The following is a 19,860-nucleotide window of genomic DNA, read 5'->3' as shown; positions in this document are numbered from 1 at the left end:
TGAAACAGCCACCTTGTCCCCCAAGGCACTTGTAATAGGCACTTCTCACAATCAACCACAGGCAATTATGTGATTAATCATAATGTCACTGTATGCCATGGATTGCTAGCATGCCATTTTCCATTGACAGTGGAGCTCAGCACTGAGTTCAAGCCCAAGAACACATTAAAGTAATATCACGGCAGGGTGCCATGGCTCACGCCTGTAATCCCAGCACTGTGGGAGGCCAAGGTGGGAGGATCACCTGAGGTCGGGAGTTCGAGACCAGCCTGGCCAACATGGAGAAACTCCGTCTCTACTAAAAATACAAAATTAGCCAGGCATGGTGGCACATGCCTGTAATCCCAGCTACTCAGGAGGCTGAGGCAGGAGAATCGCTTGAACCTGAGAGGTGGAGGTTGCAGTGAGCTGAGATCACACCATTGCACTCCAGCCTGGGCGAGAGAGCGAGACTCCATCTCAAAAAAAAACAAGCAAACAAAAACAACAATAACAAACACACACACACACACACAAACGCATTTTTGAGGAGTTATTTCTTGGGACCACTCCTGAGACCGATTTCTCAAGCAGCTATGGTCCAATGAGACAGAATACCACCATGTGAACAAAGAGAATTGAATATAAATAATTGCTAACTAGATATAAAGTTGTGAATAAAGTCACTAAAAGAGAAAAAAAAAAAAAGAAAAAAGAAAAAGGAAAATCACTGAGTTTGAGACCAGCCTGCACAACATAGTGAGACCCTGTCTCTAAAAAAAAAAAAAAAAAGCTAAGCGTGGCGGCGCATGCCTGCAGTCAGGGTGCTGCGTCATGAGGATTGCTTGACCCAGGAGGTTGAGGCTGTACTGAGCTGTTTTCATGCCACTGCACTCCAGCCTTGTCAACAAAGCAAGGCCCTGTCTCTCAAATAACAATACACCAACCTATTATGGATGAGTAGCTACCACTCCTAAGACTGAGGGAACTGGGAGAAGAGGTTTGAATTACTAAAATTTGTAAGTTTAGAAGAAGGGGACTCCAGAGCTGAAACTCATCTCTGAGGATGGGTGGCTGCTGCTTGGATGATACTGGTGCCTTTGAACCTGGAAGAGGGTTCCATGGGGCTGAGGCCCAGGCCTCTTGGGGACAGGGCATTGTCTGGCTGGTGCTGGTGTCTCTGAGAAGACCACAATGGGGCTGACTCTGCAAGTGGTGGGAAATTGCAGAGTCAATTCTGGAGAGAATTGCAGGGCAACTGGTCTCAGCTGCTGCTCCAGGAAGGCACTGCTGCCGCCAGGGAGTAGAATAGAAGCTTTGCTGGAGTGATGCTCGCTGAAAATACAGGCCATCAGACAGCCCACAGGAAATTCACGGGGAACCAACAGAAGAGTCAGTTTCTTCTTCCATCTCCATCATTGCGTGCGCTCTCTCCCTGTGTATTAATCATGTCTTTTTATTTTCTTTTATTCGATGTTTTGACAACTTGGGGCCTTACTGACCCTGTAGGGACTGTCTCTCCCTCGCTAGCTAATTCCTAAAGATGGGAAACAACTTAACCTAGAGCACGCCTTTCTTATGCAAAGTAACCCATCCAGAGCCCATAACCACAACTATCTACGCTAACCAAGCCTCTCCTCAGCTGAGGTCACTATCCGCCTGCCCTAATGACCCCGGGCCCCGGTACCAGACACCTAAGGACAGCTTCTTAGGAGCCTGTTGAAATTATTCGAACAAGCCAATTCTAGGCCTACTTACCCTACCTTGGCTGTTCTTTCCAACGAAAATCACAATAAAAACTCTTGCCTACATTTTCCCCTTGTTCCTTCTGCCTCCTGACCGACCCCGGGGCTTCTCTGTGCCCCTACCCCCACATCCATGGTATCTCATGTCTCCCATTTCTAGGGAACTGTGAGTAAACCTCTTCCTTCATGACATTCCCTTCCAAGTCTGCTTGTCTTACAATACGTGATTAAAACAAATGCAAATCCAGGTTCCATTAAAACACCCTGGAGCATCCCCTATTGACAAAGCCTAACAGCCAGCAAAGCAGAAATGTGGTTTTCAGAGACCCAGCCCAGCTTCACAAAGCAGGTCGTAGAAAGGAGGGTTTGGAGCAGAGAGATGACAGCTTAATCGCCAGCACAGTGTGCAAGGTAGATAACGTCCTGACTGTTAAATGGGTTATAGTCCAGGCATTCATGACTAGAACATACCAGAGTAGAAAACTGCACCTTTGAGGCATGACTCAGCTGAGACACCACACAAAGAAGCCCAGCGGAGGGGGACTGGGAGTGCTGGGGCTGGAGGAGGGCTTGCCATGTAAAAGGAGCCTATCAGAAGCGACTGCACTAAGGCAATATCCAGCAAATTCCAAAGGAGGAGAGGGAGCCAGCTACGCAGATATTTGGGAATCACTCTCTGAGACAGGACCACGCCTGCCTTCAAGGAATGGCAAAGGGGCCATGTGATGTTAATTTTATGTTAATTTGGCCAGGCTGTGGTGCCCAGTTGTTTGGACAAACAACAGTCTAGCAGTCTAGCAGTCTAGCTGTTGCTATGAAGGTAATTTTTTGCATGTGATCCACATTTTTTTTTTAAAGAGAAGGTCTTGATCTGTTGCCCAGGCTGGAGTGCAGTGGCACAATCATGGCTTACTGTAACCTCAAAGTCTTGGGCTCAAGTGATCCTCCCATCTTGAGCTGGGATTGCAGGTATGAGCTGCTGTGTCTGACCTGTGGTCAGCGTTTAAACTCGTAAACTTTTAGTAAAGCAGACTCCTCTCTATAAAGTGGTTGGGCCAATGAGTTGAACTTGGGGTCTTACCCTGCATGGACTGTCTCTCCCTTGCTAGCTAATTCCTAGAGATTGCAAACAACATCCTAGAGCACACTTTTCTTATGCAAAGTAACCCATTCAAAGCCCATAAACACAACCATCTACTCAATTGGTCTCTCCCAAGCTGAGGTCAGGTCACTATCCGCCTGCCCTAATCACGGCAGGGTACCAGACACCTAAGGGCAGCTCCTTTGGAGCCTGTTTAGATTGTTCGATTTAGCCAATTAAAAATAAACACTGAGGGGCTGGGAGCAGTGGCTCACTGCCTGTAATCAGTGCCTGTAATCCCAGCACTTTGGGAGGCTGAGGCAGGTGGATCGCTTGAGCTCAGGACTTCGAGACCAGCCTGGGCTACATGAGGAAACCCTGTCTCTACTAAAAATACAAAAATTAGCCAGGCGTGGTGGCTCGTGCCCGTAGTCCCAGCTACTGAAGGGGCTGAGATGAGAGGATTGCTTGAATACAGGAGGTTGAGGCTGCAGTGAGCTGTGATGACACTACTGCACTCCAGCCTGGGTGGCAGAGTGAGACCCTGTCTCCAAAATAAATAAATAAAGACTGAGGTATACCGAGGAAGAAGGATTTCTGTCTCCAGACTGCAACATCGAAATTCTGTTCAAGTTTCCAGCTTTTGCACTTGAGAACGCAGCATCAACTCTTCCTGAATTTCCAGGCTGCCAACCTGCCCTATGGATTTCAGACTTGCCTGTCCCCATATCACACAAGCCAATTCCTTAAAATAAATATCTCAACCTGGTGCGGTGGCTCACGCCTGTAATCCCAGCACTTTGGGAGGCTGAGGCAGGTGGATCAAAAGGTCAGGAGTTCAGGACCAGCCTGGCCAATACGGTGAAACCCCAACTCTACTAAAAAATACAAAAATTAGCTGGGCATGGTGGCGCACACCTGTAATCCCAGCTACTCGGGAGGCTGAGGCAGGAGAATTGCTTGAACCCGGGAGGCGGAGGTTGCAGTGAGCCAAGATCACACCACTGTACTCCAGCCTGGGCTGTAGAGCAAGACTCCGTCCGAAATAAATAAATAAATACAAAATAAATATATATCTCTCTAATGCATCCCATTGGTTCTGTTTCTCAAGAGTGCTCTAATATAGGCCAGGGTCGCAGAAGGGAGGGAAGGATGGGGCGAGGATGATGAAATGGGGACAGAGGTGAGGTGGGGTGGGGAGCCAGTGGTGGGCCTGGAGCCGCTGGGAGGTTTAATTGACTCACAGTTCCACAGGGCTGGGGAAGCCTCAGGAAACTTACAATCATGGTGGAAGGGGAAGCAAACATGTCCTTCTTCACGTGGAGGCAGGAAGGAGAAGGGCAGAGCGAGGTGGGGGAGAAAGTCCCTTATAAAACTATCAGATCTCGTGAGACTCACTATCACAAGAACAGCATGGAGGTAACCGCCCCGATGATTCAATTACCTCCCACTGGGTCCCTCCCACAGCACGTGGGGGTTATGGGAACTACAGTTCAAGACAAGATTTGGGTGGGGACACAGCCAAACCATATCACACATTTTAGGTAATAGGAGTTACAGGGCCCACCCCTGCTATGGCAACTATAAAAAGGGCTTATGTAAACAGTTGTCATGGTGAGAATCACCAGGGATGTTTGCAGCTCCAGATCACACACCAGGTGAAAATCTCTGGTCATGTGTAACTTCAGTAAATAACCAGGTAATGTTGATTGCCTTGATAAATGGTTATTAGGGTAATCAGCATTAGCTGCTGTAACAAACAACTCCAAAAAGGTAAATGGCTTAACTGCATAGAAAGTTGTTTCTCATTCATGTCACAACCTGAGGCAGGTTGGTGAGGGCTTTAGTCTACACAGTCATTCAGAGACCCAGACTTCTTCCACCTTAGGATTTTGCCTTCCTATCTATTGTGGAAGTCCTCTTCACTCAGCTGATAAATGGAGGGGAGAAAGCATGATGCATGGGAGGTTTGTATGGGCCAGGCCTGGAAGAGACACACATCACTTTCATTCACATTCCACTGGTCAGATCTCAGTTACATTCCATACCTCAACAGCACCAGTGTCAACATCAACAGCCAGTGTCAAACACCTGATGATGTGTGTGACAATGTCCCCAGATGATTTTAGCCCTCAGCTGTCAAATTTTCCCAGCCGAGGCCCTGGGCATGGGGGAGCAAAGATAATCCACCTATGTCCTAAACAAATCCCCACAATTGTGTAAGAACTAATCTCTATAATAAATTCCCTTTTCTGTGTTTCTGCTTGTCTGATTTAATCCTGACTGATACAAATCATGAGCTTTAACAGAATGTAATTGCCATTCTGAATGGTTTAAGTGCCACACAAGTTGAGCAACTTTCAACTTTTAATCACATTTGGGCACCTTTTCATCCCACATTTACTTCACTAGCACTTATCATCTATTCATAATTTTTGTTGAAATAATAAGTCTGTTTTCCTTCTAGAAAGACAAGTTATTTGGTTTATTTTGAATGAATTATCTATAGCATCAAAGTCATTTCCAGGCTGTTGTGACTTTTACATAGTGTTGATTTTCCTTATTAATATATTCTTAAAAATTTGTCCCCCAGATTCAGATTTTTATTTATTTTTATTTTTATTTTTTTGTAGACATAGGGTCTCATTCTGTTACCCCGGCTGGAGTGCAGTGGTGCAATCATAGCTCACTGCAGCCTTGACCTCCTGGACTCAAGCAATCCTCCTGTCTCAGCCTTCTGAGTAGCTATGACCACAGGCGCGTACCACCGTGCCCAGAGAATTTTTCTATTTTTTTTTTGGAGAGACAGGGGTCTCCCTATGTTGCTCAGGCTGGTCTCAAACGTTCTGGCCTCAAGGGATCCTCCTGAAGTGCTGTGATGACAGGGGTGAACTACTATGCCCAGCCAAAATATTTTTATTTATGACATTTAAAAGGAACACTTACCTAAACACCGTTGTCTCTTCATCCTGGGTGTTCTTTTTACAATTTTCCTGTAAGTTCTGGATCTTTTAAGGAAACAAAACCCCGCACACTTACTATAGATATTATTTGGAGCAAAAGTAATGCGGTTTTTGCCATTAAACATAATGGCTATTAGTTTTGCACCAACTTAATATAATGCACCAACAATAAAACCAAAGTCAAGGCTAAGTTATTTAGAAGCACTAATAAGTGAGCAATTTGAGGATAAAGATAAACTCGTGATTTCTCTAAAGCACAGAGTGCCCCATAAAGAATGAGCAATGTAGCGTGTGCTGTTTGCCGTGACGTGGGCGAAGTGGCAGATAGTGCAGCTAATGTTTCTGAGAAGTTGCTATTTTAGGAGGCCCATTTATCAATGTTCATGAATGTGTCCTAATGAGTTTATGTTATAACTTAGATTTATAAATAATTAACTTTGCTATTTATTGCAGTTAGTATTTACCATTTGCCAACTAACATGTTACTATTAATATTTTATCAACTGTCCCAATCTCCACCATCCATACCTATTTAGCAGCCCTGTTTAGCACAATGCCTGTCCCTGTGGGCTGCAGAGCGCAGGCAGAATTGGATTATTTAGTTAGAGGTCTCTTCCCACCTACAAATCCTCCTTTCAGAATACAAATTACAGAAGTATTTTGTTTGCTCTTTTCAAACAGGAAAAACATTTCCATTACACAGTCAAACTCTGTGTCCTCATCCTTTCCATGTTTATTTTATCCTGGGGGCCTTTTCTTTCCCACCCAATGCTCCTCACACCACATCCCACAGGTCTCACCCAACTTCATTAACTACCTTGCTTTGACTTCTTCTCCTTCGGCCTCCATATCTATTGAAAGATAGCCCAATTGGAAACTGGCCCAAGGGTATACAAAGGCCAGTCACAAATAAATAAGAGAGGCCACAAATCAAATGAAAAGATATTCAACCTCAGTAATTACCAGGGGATATAAGTTAAATCAAAACAGGATATAATTTTTTAGCAAATTGGCAAACTTTCAAGATAGATGGTACCCAATTTGAGCCAAGTTATGGGAAATAACCAATTTCATATTCTGCAGTGGGTGTGTTTGCTGATAGCAATATTAGGAACCAACCCTACAGAAGAGATTCAGTATACGTGATTGTTCACTAAAGCAAAGTTTCTGACAGTGAGAAATGAAAGATAATTATAAATATCCATTAATAGGGGGATGATAAAACGAATCAGGAGCAAGCTCGGGGGATGTGTATGTGTTTGCAAGGGAAACAAATGGTCTGGAAAGAAGGAAAGGAAAGACTCCAAACTTAACTAGAGATGCCCTTGAGGAAGGCAGCAGGATTGGGTTGAGTGGGAGGGGAGGACTTTTACTTTTTATTCTATATTCTCTTTTACTGTTTAAATTTACTACAATGAACACGCATTTTGTAACTAGAAAAGAGGGAAATGAAAACATAAAATTAAAATTTAAAATATTATCGGCCAGGCGTGGTGGCTCACGCCTGTAATCCCAGCACTTTGGGAGGCCAAGGCAGGCGGATCACGAGGTCAGGAAATCAAGACCATCCTGGCTAACACAGTGAAACCTCATCTCTACTAAAAATGCAAAAAAATTAGCCAGGTGTGGTGGTGGGTGCCTGTAGTCCCAGCTACTTGGGAGGCTGAGATAGGAGAATGGCATGAATCCGGGAGGCAGAGCTTGCAGTGAGCCGAGATCGAGCCACTGTACTCCAGCCTGGGCGACAGAGCGAGACTCCATCTCACAAAAAATAAAATAAAATAAAATATTATCAAAATTTAAATGTAAAAGTATTAATCAAATTAAAAATATGAAACTGTAGCAAAGCTGTTGTAAGACAGGCACTGCCCTACACTGCATCTTTTCTGGAGTGCAATCTGATAAGATGGCTTATGTCAATAACCTTAAAGATGTTCCTAATACCTGGTAATATGAGTTAGCTTTGGGGAGGCGAAATGGATGGCTGGAGGACTTATGGGGAGGGGAGGTGGGGGGAAAGGACAGAAACCTCACTATGCACCCTTTTGTACCTTTTGAATTTTATACCATGAGAACATACTTCATGTTAAAACACTTGATTAAAAATTTATAAACAGTTCATATCCCCCAATCCAGCAGTTTATCCTTCTACAATTTATCCTAGGAGTAAATCATAAATCTGAGCTAAGGCTTATCCACAAGGATATTCTCCATGCCATAATTTATAATAATGAAGAACTGTTAACAATTCAAAATCCAACATGAGTAGATTGATTAAATAAACTATGATGCATACATGAAGTGGAAAACATAGTTATTACAACAATTTTTTTTTTTTTTGAGACGGAGCCTCGCTCTGTCGCCCAGGCTGGAGTGCAGTGGCGCAATCTCGGCTCACTGCAAGCTCCGCCTCCCGGGTTCACGCCATTCTCCCGCCTCAGCCTCTCCGAGTAGCTGGGACTACAGGCGCCCGCCACCACGCCCGGCTAATTTTTTTGTATTTTCAGTAGAGACGGGGTTTCACCGTGGTCTCGATCTTCTGACCTCGTGATCTGCCCGCCTCAGCCTCCCAAAGTGCTGGGATTACAAGCGTGAGCCACCGCTCCCGGCCAACAACAATTTTTTAAAGAAAAAAATTGTATGTTGTTTTAGAAAGATGGCCAAAAATATATTGAGAGGAACAAACTGAAAATTATATGTATATGTACATGTAAATGTATATATATTTAGATAGGCCAGCAGAAGGACAGATGAATACCTAGATATATAATCTGAAAGGATCCACACCACAATGTTAACAGCATTTTGTGTCTTAGTAGTAGAGTTATTTCATTATTAATATTAGACAAAAACTGAGAAACTGCCCTCATAAGGCAATGACTGTCAGATGGAAGATTTTAAAAAGTAATACAATTGAACTTAGTGAGAAATGAAAATTTAAAGGTTAAGAAGACTCTCAGGACAAAATGAATAAAGTAAAAGCTCTAAGATCATTAAACTCAAGAGTTTTTCTTTAAGTGGCAAAAATATTAAAGAAGAAACATAATAAATAAACTAGCACAACCAAGAGTTAAATATTCAAAAGACAGAAAACAAAAGTGAACAATTCTAAAGAAAAACAATTGGAATGATAAAGTTACCAAACTAATATAAAAACTCAAGTATTTTAAAGATAAAATATTAAACACAGGCCAGGCACAGTGGCTCACGCCTGTAATCCCAACACTTTGGGAGGCCAAGGCAGCCCTTGAGGTCAGGAGTTTGAGATCAGCCTGGCCAACATGGTGAAACTCTGTCTCTACTAAAATACAAACATTAGCTGGGCATGGTGGTGTGCGCCTGCAATCCCAGCTACTTAGGAGGCTAAGGCAGGAGAACTGCTTGAACCAGGAGGCGGAGGTTGAAGTGAGCCAAGGTCACACCACTGCACTCCAGTCTGGGCAACAACGCGAGACTCTGTCTCAAAAAAGAAAAAATTAAACATAAATCCCCAACATGATTGTAAAGAGGAGAAACCTCCACAGAAAACCATTCAAGGAACTTAATCAGCAAGAAAGGTATCATAGGTGCAACTGATATCTATGATATGTATGAAATGTATGAAAAAAATTCCCTAACTCCAGGGGCCCAGTGCAAAATAAAAATGTGGGGCCCCTGGTTAAAGAATTATTAAGAATTTCAAAATGGCACCAGCAGAGCATTAAATTAAGTGGAGCCCTGTGTGGCTGCACAGGTTGCATGCACATGAAGGGATCTGTCTGGGCGTCTTTCTGGGCTAGAACAACTGTAGACATTTGGAAGCCGGGAAAGCTCAGCTCTGGTTGGATGGGAAGGAAAGGGGCCAAGATGTGAAAGGCTAGCCCCACCCTGGCTGCCCCTGCTGACCAGTTTTCCATCTTGAAAATGTGCACATGTCCTAACGGCAGTTGGACAAGCCTGATGATGGTAAGTGTGGCAGCTAACATTTACCGAATGTTAGTATGCCAGATATTAACTGCTTTACATGGATAATGCTTTAAAATCATTACAATAACCCTATCCTAAAAAAAAAAATCATCAAATCCTACAATAACCCTCATAGCCATATACAGAAACTACTGTAATTGAACTAGTTTTAAAGATGAAATGGAAGCTCGAAGAGATTAAGTGACCTGCCCGAAGTCCCATGGCTGGTGAGTATGGAGCCTGCTCTCTGTGCATCCTGGGTCCATGATCTTAACTGCTATTCTAATCTCCCAAGTCCACAACACATCAACCCCTACTGTACTCATGGCCTTGAGTACCCAAAAGGTCAGGTAAAAAGACTGGATTCCCCTGGTTGGGTATAATCTCTTAATGTCCACTTGGCTTCTAACACATGTACCTAAGGATCCCTGTCTGGCCCCCAGCACCTGTGAGTCAATCAGGCCGTCACGGGTCCTAGTAGCAAATTGGGCATCTCCAGAGGCCACAAATGCTGAGATGTGGATGCCCTCACTAGGATGCATCACATTCCCAGCCATGACCTGGCCCTACTCCCACCACCTGGTCATCAGGAATGGGATTCCATTTTCTGGGCTATCCCCATGTTCTGGTCTCTAGAACTTTTCATCCCCAGGAGTACCACAGACTCTCCCAGGAAGACACCCAGCTATCCTCCCTATCTAGCTTTAGAACTGCAAATCTCAAGGTACCAGAAAGAGTCCTCCCCATGGTCTGAAGCATGTCTATATGCTCTCCTGGGGCTCTATCTCTGGCCCTTTGGTTCTGTGCTTTGTGAAATGAGAATAATAACAGCAAAAATATATAACAGTGTATGTGCCAGACAATGTCCCAAGCACTTAAGATGATACATTATCACATTTAATCTTCACAGCGATCTCGTAAGGGAGGTTCTAGTCTTAACCCAGTTTTCGAAGTGAGCAAACTTAGAGGGAGGAGTGACTTGCCCAAAGTCACAGCATGAGTGAAGTGGGTGATGCAGCTGTGATAGGATTAAAGTCCCGAGTTTCCATCTCACTATCTCCTTGTGTGCCCTCCCTGCCCTTGCTGGGATAAAACACCACAAGGAAGAGCCTTCTCCTCACTGCCTGGCTCCCTCACCCACCCTCCCTTCAAAGGCCTCTAGGGCCACTCAAAGGCCCCTTCAAAGTGAGCCCACAGTCCCCTCTACTGGCAGCTGCCTCTCACCGCACCTCCAATCTCTGACCTTGCATGGCCTTTATTAGTTGAGAGGTGTTTTGCTGTGAGCCATAGAAACCAGCTTTGGCTAACTTAAGGGAAAAAATGGCGGGAAGTTGGAGGGAGAGCTGGCATGACATGTTAGAAGGTTCATGGGGGTGTCTCAGGGGCTCCCAGAAAGGGTTGAACGGCCAAGAAATTGTCACAGAAGGGCAGGCCTAGAGCATCCCACAGCAAGAGATCATAGAGCTTTCTTCCTAGAACACTGCCCAGAGCATGTGATTCCACTGGGATGATAATGAGATTTCTTTGCTTCTCCATTCAAAATTCCACACTCCCAGGAGACAACATCTGATTGGCCCAGCTTGAGCCAGGCATTTTCCGCAAGTACAGACTGAGGCTGCAGGCGTGTGTGTGTGTGTGTGTGTGTGTGTGTGTGTGTGTGTGTGTGTGTGTGTGTGTGTGTGTGTGTGTGTGTGTGTGTGTGTGTGTGTGTGTGTGTAGGTGGCCAAACAATGGGGCAAGCACTAGTCTGAGTGGCTGAGCATCCCAGGGCCAGGATGAAGGAGGGGGCTCTGTGCCAGGGACTGGTGATGGCAGACAGAAGGAGATCAGTAAGGAAGCCAGCGCCTGGATCAAGAGTGCTGATTCTTGTTGCTCTCCCACCCCTTCCCACTGTTAGTCCAAACCGCACCATTTTGTAAGTCCCCCCGCCATTTCGCAGACCTTGGTGGAAGTGAAACATTCCTTGGGGTACGGGCTGTGAGAAACAGCCTGCCTCTTATCATATTCTGCTGGGAGAAAGTGCAAAGAACACCACATTCTGCCAGAACAAGGGCCAAAACCGCCTCAGCGTGGGAACACGTAATCAACATCTTCCTGGGCAGCAAGCCATACTGCCCAGACCCCTCCCGCCCATGCTGATAATTACCCCAGCCTGTAAGCAGCGGTGGGCTCTGGCATTAAGCTGATCCCCAACCTCCACAGGTTTTTGCAATATACCTGTGTTGCTGTAGAGCTGCTCTCTCTCTCTCTCTTTCTCTCTCTCTCTCTCTGTGTGTGTGTGTGTGTGTGTGTGTGTCTTTAACCCTTGCCTTCCCTTTAAAAAACCTAACACTCATCCTAATCCAGAGCCCAAATTTCAATCACTTTTAGTTTACTGAAATTCTTCCAAATTAGTTAAATTTTCAATTTCACCTTTGACCCAAAGCTCTCTCCCAGCCCCTGTTCTATGAGGGGCAGACTTACGGCTCTAGCGGCTGTGGGCAGGGAGGGAGCATTTCCACACCTACCCCCTTCCTTGTTATTGCTTCTCTGCTGTGGGTTTTAGGAGGAGGAAGAAAGGAAGAAAAGGATTTCTCATGTGACTGCCAATGGTGAGTTGGGGCAGGCCGTTTTCTGTGGGCCATAATGCCTGCATGAATAACCCCTGCATGAATAACCACACATCAGTTGCTTTCGTATCCAAGAGCAGGGGTGATGTTCTAAATACTTAATAGCCAGAATGGCACAGGCACCAACCCAGGTGAACAGTCACCTGCCAATCCCTGAGCAGGGTCCTGAAAGTTCCCTGCTGTGCCAGGTCAGAGGTAGGGGACAGCAGGGACTCCACTAGGTACTTCAAAAGTCCTGGGCGCTCTAGGGGTGGGGGCAGAGTGGCTGGGGTGGCAGGAAGCACTTGGGGAAGTGGCTATTTGCAAGCTGATATGGAAACGTTTCAATATTTTAACAATTAGTATGGCAGTTGAATTTTAGCCTTGCCGTCATGAATCCAATTCACTGTCTATACACTCAGCTGGCAGTGAGGTTTCTATAGGCCCTGCTGGTGAGATACTCAATCCTAAGCCATTCTTTTAGGTATTGATGGTCCCTTGAAACATACCTACATTTTTCTGTAGATCTCTAGCGGGCATGAGATCTATGCCATGTTTCTCTGCAGGAGTTTTAAAAAACATTCAGCTCCCAATTTCGTCTGGCCTCTTCACCCCCAGTTTCAGGGTCTACAGCTGTGCTGTCCAATCTAATAACCACAACCTACATGGATTATTTAAATTAAAATTAATTTAAAAATTAAACTTAGGCTGGGCACGGTGGCTCACACCTGTAATCCCAGCACTTTGGGAGGCCGAGATGGGCAGATCACAAGGTCAGGAGATCAAGACCATCCTGGCTAACATGGTAAAACCCTGTCTCTACTAAAAAGACAAAAAATTAGCAAGGCATGGTGGCACGTGCCCGTAGTCGCAGCTACTCAGGAGGCTGAGGAAGGAGAATTGCTTGAACCCAGGAGGCAGAGGTTGCAGTGAGCCAAGATTGTGCCACTGCACTCCAGCCTGGGCGACAGAGTGAGACTCCGTCTCAAAAAAAAAAAAAATTAAACTTAGTTTCTCATTTGCTCTAGTTACACTTCAAATGTTCAATAGCCCCATGTGACTAGTAACTACCATACTGGATAGGTTGGGTACCAAATCCTTCCATCATTGCAAAAAGTTCCACCGGTCAGCACCGGGTTATAGGATCTACCTTCCATAACTCTCAGGAACTGACCACTTAAGGGCGCAGTCCTTACCCTCTCCAACTGGCATTTCCACCACATCTTCTCTCCTCAATGCTTCTTCCCACCTCATCCCACCCTTGCCATGGCAGTGCGGAGGCAGACTGATGCATTGTATGGGTCAGCTGAGATACAACCTGGAAAAAAAAAGACTTCCTTTCCTGATGATACCCCAAAACTTAATGAGCTAATTCTTAGGATTACCCCTCCCAGAAATTTGGGGAAGGGAACCATTTGCATACACCCACAAGAAATGAGAGGAGACTACACTCTGTCTCCCTTTACAATCATAGCACCCCTGTCTCAGCCCTCTATAGAAATCTAGGGTGGCGTAGAGAGATTGTTGAGCTAGTTCTGAAGTCGGGCATCTCTCCACAAACACTGCAAGAAGGTGGCTGAAACTACAGTCTTCAGCAATCTGAATTTACAGTACCAGTCACTTGTCTATTTGCTCTCAACACTATTCTCATCCTACTATGCTTCCCTCTGTATAGCAAGGGGCTAGAAGACTGCAAACTACATTTCTCAGATTCCTTTATCAACTGGCTTCCCATTAGGTTCTGCCAGCGAGTGGCTCTTATGGGAGTTTGGAAAGAAGAAGGGAGAAGCCTGTTTTTCTTTCTCCAACAGTGGAAGGAGCAGCAGCAAAAACAATGGGGTGGAGGCAGACTCCTAGCCCTCTTCCAGTGGCAGTGGTGGCAGGCACCCCAGCTGCCTTGGCAGCATGGCTCTTATGACCCCTAGCTCTGGCAATGACAGTCACAGCAGCAGGTGACTTCAGACTTCAGCACTGCAGCATCAGTGAGAGTGTGAGCTCCTGGCTTCCTTCAGGGCAGTAGCGGTGGTGGTTCTAGTGGCGGTGGCAGCAGGTGCTCCAATGGAGTTAGCAGCAGTGCAATGAACACAGGCTCCAGAGAGCATCATTTTCCCTTTTGCCCCCCCTGCAATTAGAAATCTAGGCAACCTCACCATCTGCATTTTGCTCCTCCAGCCCTTGTAACACTTTTAGTGGCTTCCTGCAATTAGAAATCTCTGAGCAACCTCGCCATCTGCATTTTGCTCCTCCAGCCCTTCTAACACTTTTGTATCAAATCTCTTATTAAAAATTCCCTCTCCAATCTAATAGAATGGTTTTTTTTCCCCCTGGAATGTAAGAAGTGATGTGTGCCACTTCTAGAGCAAAGCCTTCAGAAGCAGATGTGCCTCCTCCACTCTGTCTTTCCCTTTTCACTGGCTGGAGGCCCTAAGGGATGGTAGCATCTCAAGGTAGAAGGAGCCTGAGTCCCCAAATCCCCACAAAGAAGAGAACCACCCATCAACCTGATACCGACCCTAGACTGTATATAAACAAAAAATAAAATTCTATTGCATGTGAGTCATTGTATGTTTCGATCTATTTGTTATAGCAGCTTAGTCTTTGTCCCAACTAATATAGCACAGTAACAACCATGATTTATATGTTCATCTGTGTATCCTTCTTACTCGTGCCATGGAACTCTGCTAAGCACTCTATCCTCATGAGTCCTCACACAAGTAGTTCCCATTATTATTCCCCTTTACAGACTAGGTAACTGAAATGCAGACAGAACTTGTCCAAGATCTGTCTGACTTGAAAGCCTATGCACTTGGAGATATATATATATATCTCGTTTTCTGCTTGCTGCCTCTCTCTACCCTAATCTACCCTGCTCTGTGCCCCAGGAGCCTGCACATGAACTGCACTACTGCACTAACTAGGCTTCTTTGCCCCCTGCCTTCCTGTTGGGTTTGGCCAATGGGAGACATAGTAGGAGAGCAGCACAAGGGAACTGAAGGAGGTCAAGGTATTTTTTCCACCCACCCTCAATCTCTCTATACCAGGCCATGTGTTGGCAATGGCTGTGTTACTATACCAAAAGCCACAGCTCTCACTAAAAAGCTATCTCCTATAATAAACAGCTCTGCCCCCTCCCCTTGCCCATTGAGGCCTGGGGGTGGTACTGGATCTCCACTGTTGCTAGCTTCACGGTGCTTGGCAATACCTCATTGATTTCTCTCAACCATACCGTACCATACCTATGTAAATAATTCCCTCATTGACCTTTCTTTAATGATCCCTTTGAGTGCCACTTGTTTGATAGTACAGCTTGTATGTGTTCTTATAAACTCTAGGCACCTCTATTGTTTTTCTCCACCAAGCATCTATTCACCCCTTTCTTGGAAGGAACACCTTCCTTCCCTACTGTGGTGGCGGGGGCATAGGCTTTGGGAGGACTTGACTTGACTTCCCAGTTCTGGGTGTAGGAAAATGACTCAATCCTGGCCAATCTGAGTACTGCATACCCCTGTCTTCAGCGATTGACCCTGAAATTAGCATGGACTCCAAATCAGGCCAATGAGAACCAGCCCAGGACTTTGGCTGCAGTGGGAAAGAGAAGCTCTCCTCTTTTCTGTGGGACTCCAACCTGACAGTATGTTGGCCTGGAGATGCCCACAGATATCTTGTCTTTACGTGGATCTCGAGAATTAAGCCAACACTCAAGAGAGCAGAGCTGAGCCCTGGAAAGAGGTCAGGTATTAATTATGTTGTTTAAGCCCTAGAATCCAGCCAGCCCTAAAGTCCAATCTATTTCTGTTTTCTTTTCTTTACTTAAGCCATTACATTCTCTTTTTGCCTAACCCTCATAGGGCGGATTTTCTGTACCTTGCAACAAGTCATAACTGACAAAGAAATATATCAAATTAATATGTGTTCCCTGCAAGCAAACATAAATCACCTCTAGATAACCTAAGTTTAAAACATAAATCTGGGGAAGAGATGTGGGATGGCTTACTGACTCAAATGAAAAGCAGAAAAGGGGATTCAGATAGCAGGAATGAATAGACAGGGTCATCAGGGCACTGCTCTGGAATAAAGCAGTGCTAACCATCTACATCCTTAAGTCACCTTACTCAAGATTCAGATTTGCTTGGGGGAGAGAGAGAGAGAAGGGGGGAGAGAGAGAGAGGGAGAGACATCTGAGCTGATAGTTTCTACCACAACTGTACATAATAGGGCGCTATTACTGTACACTGTAATTCCTCAAAGTAAAATCTGTGCTAAGCACTTTGCATATATTAACTCATTTTAACCCTCAGAGTAGCCCTATAAAATAAACACTATTTTTGTTTGTTTGTTTTTGAGATGGAGTCTCCCTCTGTCACCCAGTCTGGAGTGCAGTGGTGCCATCTCAGCTTACTGCAACCTCCAGCTCCCAGGTTCAAGTGGATTCTCCTGCCTCAGCTCTCCAAGTAGCTGGGATTACAGGTGTGCACCACCAGGCCCAGCTAATTTATTTATTTTATTATTTTTTGTTTGTTTGTTTGTTTTTTGAGATGAAATCTCGCTCTGTCGCCCAGGCTAGAGTGCAGTGGCGTGATCTCGGCTCACTGCAACCTCCTCCTCCTGGGTTCAAGCAATTCTCCTGCCTCAGCCTCCCGAGTAGCTGGAATTACAGGTGTGTGCCACCATGCCCGGCTAATGTTTTTGTATTTTAGTAGAGACAGGGTTTCACCATACTGGCCAGGCTGGTCTCGAACTCCTGACCTCAGGTGATCCGCCCGCCTCGGCCTCCAAAAGTGCTGGGATTACAGGCATGAGCCACCGCTACTGGCCAATACTATTTTTATTATCCCTATTTTACAGATAAACAGACAGAGACACAGAGAGGTAAAGTAATGTGCCTGTAGTCACACAGCTGGTAAGTGACAACTGTGGGATGCAAACCTAGGCAACCTGGCTATAAGTCTGTGCACTTAACCCATTATACATGTGGCTTCTCCAGTAGAATAAGAGGGAATAGATTCAGGACAGGCAAAACCACAAGGTCCCCTGCAGTTATCACGCAAGGAGTTATAGGGAACTTCCACTCTCTCTGTAGTTGTTGTCTTCTTTCTTCTTTCTTCCTTCTTTTATTTCTCTTCTCTTCTCTTCTCCTTCTTCTTTTCCTTCTCCTCCTTCCAAATAATAGAGAGATTTCTTTAAAAAATCATGCTTAGCCAATAGCATAAAAGGAAGGAACCCAACTCTGGTGATCTCACTCTCTCCCAGCCACAAAGAAGACGGTGAACTATGTAAGACCTGGGGGAATTCCAGCTGTCACGAGCCTGCACTAGCCAAGGCAGAGAAAACCCAGGGAATCAGGAAGGCACTATCCATCATAAAGGAACTGTTCAGGACCAAGGAGGAGAGGAATGCTAGCACTTAGATGAAACAAATTGAAGTGGCCACTGTCTGCAGACCTCTGTCCTCACCCAAACCCTGCTGGGCTCACTTCCCTCCGAGCCCCTTTGTGGGGCCTCCTGCACAGCCACCCTGTCCTTCAGTGCAGCTTGGTCTTGCCTCCTCATTCTGCAGAGCCTGGTCCTTCAACAACGTGGAACAGGTGTTTGCCAAGACTCCAAGCCTGAGAACAGTAAGGCCATGACAAAGCCCCAAAACGTAAGCCACATTCCTCTGCTCATAATAGCGGAAATCCCAACTCAATTCTGGATGCTACCCCTTCTCAGGAACACAAGTCAGCCAGTGGTTAAGAGTGTGGGCTCTGAAGTCAGACCTAGGTGGGAATCCCAGCTCCTTGACTAATGAGCTGTGTCACAATGGACAAGTTGTCTAACCTTTCTGAGGCTCCATCCTCTGCCATGAAATAAAGTAATGAAACAAGGGCTGAAATTCTGTCCCTGTGCACTGGTACGGCTAAACTGGTTATTAAAACATAAAAGTACTTCCAAATTGATTGGTAAACAGCCATAGCCTTTGACTCCTCACTATGCTTGCTTCTCCCTGCCTGCCTCACTGATCCAATAACCTGAGTGTTAACTCTTGGCAGAACAGAGAGCTACTAAGACCTTGATCTAGCACTAAGGCCAGTATCCATTCTGATTGATAACGCTCATGCCTGAATGGAGTGTTAGATATTTTTAATATCATCCCTAGTAGTGGTCATCTTCTGGATTAAGTAAGATGATGCAGATAAAGGACTTGGCAGATAGTCTGGTACACAGTGAGGCAACTCAGTCAATGTCAGCTGTTATTGCTTTAAACATCAAACTGAAGGGAACAGAGGCAGGGTCCAATATCAGGGCCTCAAAGTTGAGTACGATGAACAGGTGAAGCTGGGTTATGACTGGCAGTTCAGGAATTGTCACATGGCCCCAAGATGATTCATGGGCGAGGCTTCATGGGTAGTCATGCCTCGAGGATAGGATGGCCAGGAGAAGCCACACTCTGGCCCCCTTGCAGTTCAGGAGGGCTGCTTTTTTTTTTTTAATTTTATTTTATGTATCACTCTGTTGCCCAGGCTGGAGTGCAGTGGCGTGATCTCAGCTCACCGCAACCTCTGCTTCCTGGGTTCAAGCAATTCTCCTGCCTCAGCCTCCTTATTTTTGTATTTTTAGTGGGGGCAGGGTTTTGCCATGTTGGCCAGGCTTGTCTCAAACTCCTGACCTCAAGTGATCCACCCGCCTCAGCCTCCCAAAGTGCTAGGATTACAGGCTTGGGCCATCACACCCAGCCCAGGAGGGCTTCTTGTTTTCACTACTTCCAGTTTACTGTACTGCTGGAATCCCATGTCTTGTTCACTTGAGACAGAAGCGTTGCCCAGGAGGCTGGATTTTGCCTTTCTAATACCTTGGGGAATCAGAAACAAATATTCCAATCTAAGGTCCTTACCCTTAAAGACTTCAAGGACCATAAGAAGAGGCAGTATTGTGTACTGATTAGGAGTGTGGGCTCTGAGGCTAGACTGCTGGGGTTCAAATCCTAGTGCTGGAGCTCTCTTTAGTAGCAATGTGAACTTGGGTCAGTCACTTTACTGCTCTGTGCCTCGATTTCCTCATCTGTTAAGTAGGAGTAATAATAGAACCTGCCTCACAGAGCTCTTATGAGGAATAAATTGGGTAGCTTATTCCCAATTTATATTATATGGTAACATATAATATGCTAGAATAGCACCTGACACAAAGTAAGCTCTCGATACACATTAGCTATTGTTAAGGGGCTCAGGACTCTAAGTGGAGCAGTCAGATTCATGTCCACATACTTCTGTCCAAGGGACAGTCTTTCTTCACCCCCCTGGTTGAAAATTTCCCCCTGCTCCTCTGGACCTCTTGAGCCAGCCCCCACATTTCACAGACTGGGAGGCCCAGAATGAGAAGGGTTTTGCCCATGGTCATAAATGGAATCATTGGCAAAAATGAGACTCAATGTTAGCACTATGAACTTGGGTCAGTCAATGTTAGGGTTTCAGATACCACTTCTAGTAACCCGTGCTGCTTCTCCCCACTTCTTCACGCCTTGGATTATGGTTCACTGTGAGCAAGGGGGGTTCTTGCTCATCTCTCGTTCCCCAAGACCCAGAG

Source organism: Hylobates moloch, unplaced genomic scaffold (assembly GCF_009828535.3).
Source record: "Hylobates moloch isolate HMO894 unplaced genomic scaffold, HMol_V3 SCAFFOLD_8, whole genome shotgun sequence".
In the NCBI taxonomy this organism is placed as follows: Eukaryota; Metazoa; Chordata; class Mammalia; order Primates; family Hylobatidae; genus Hylobates; species Hylobates moloch.
This window is presented reverse-complemented; position numbering follows the sequence as displayed.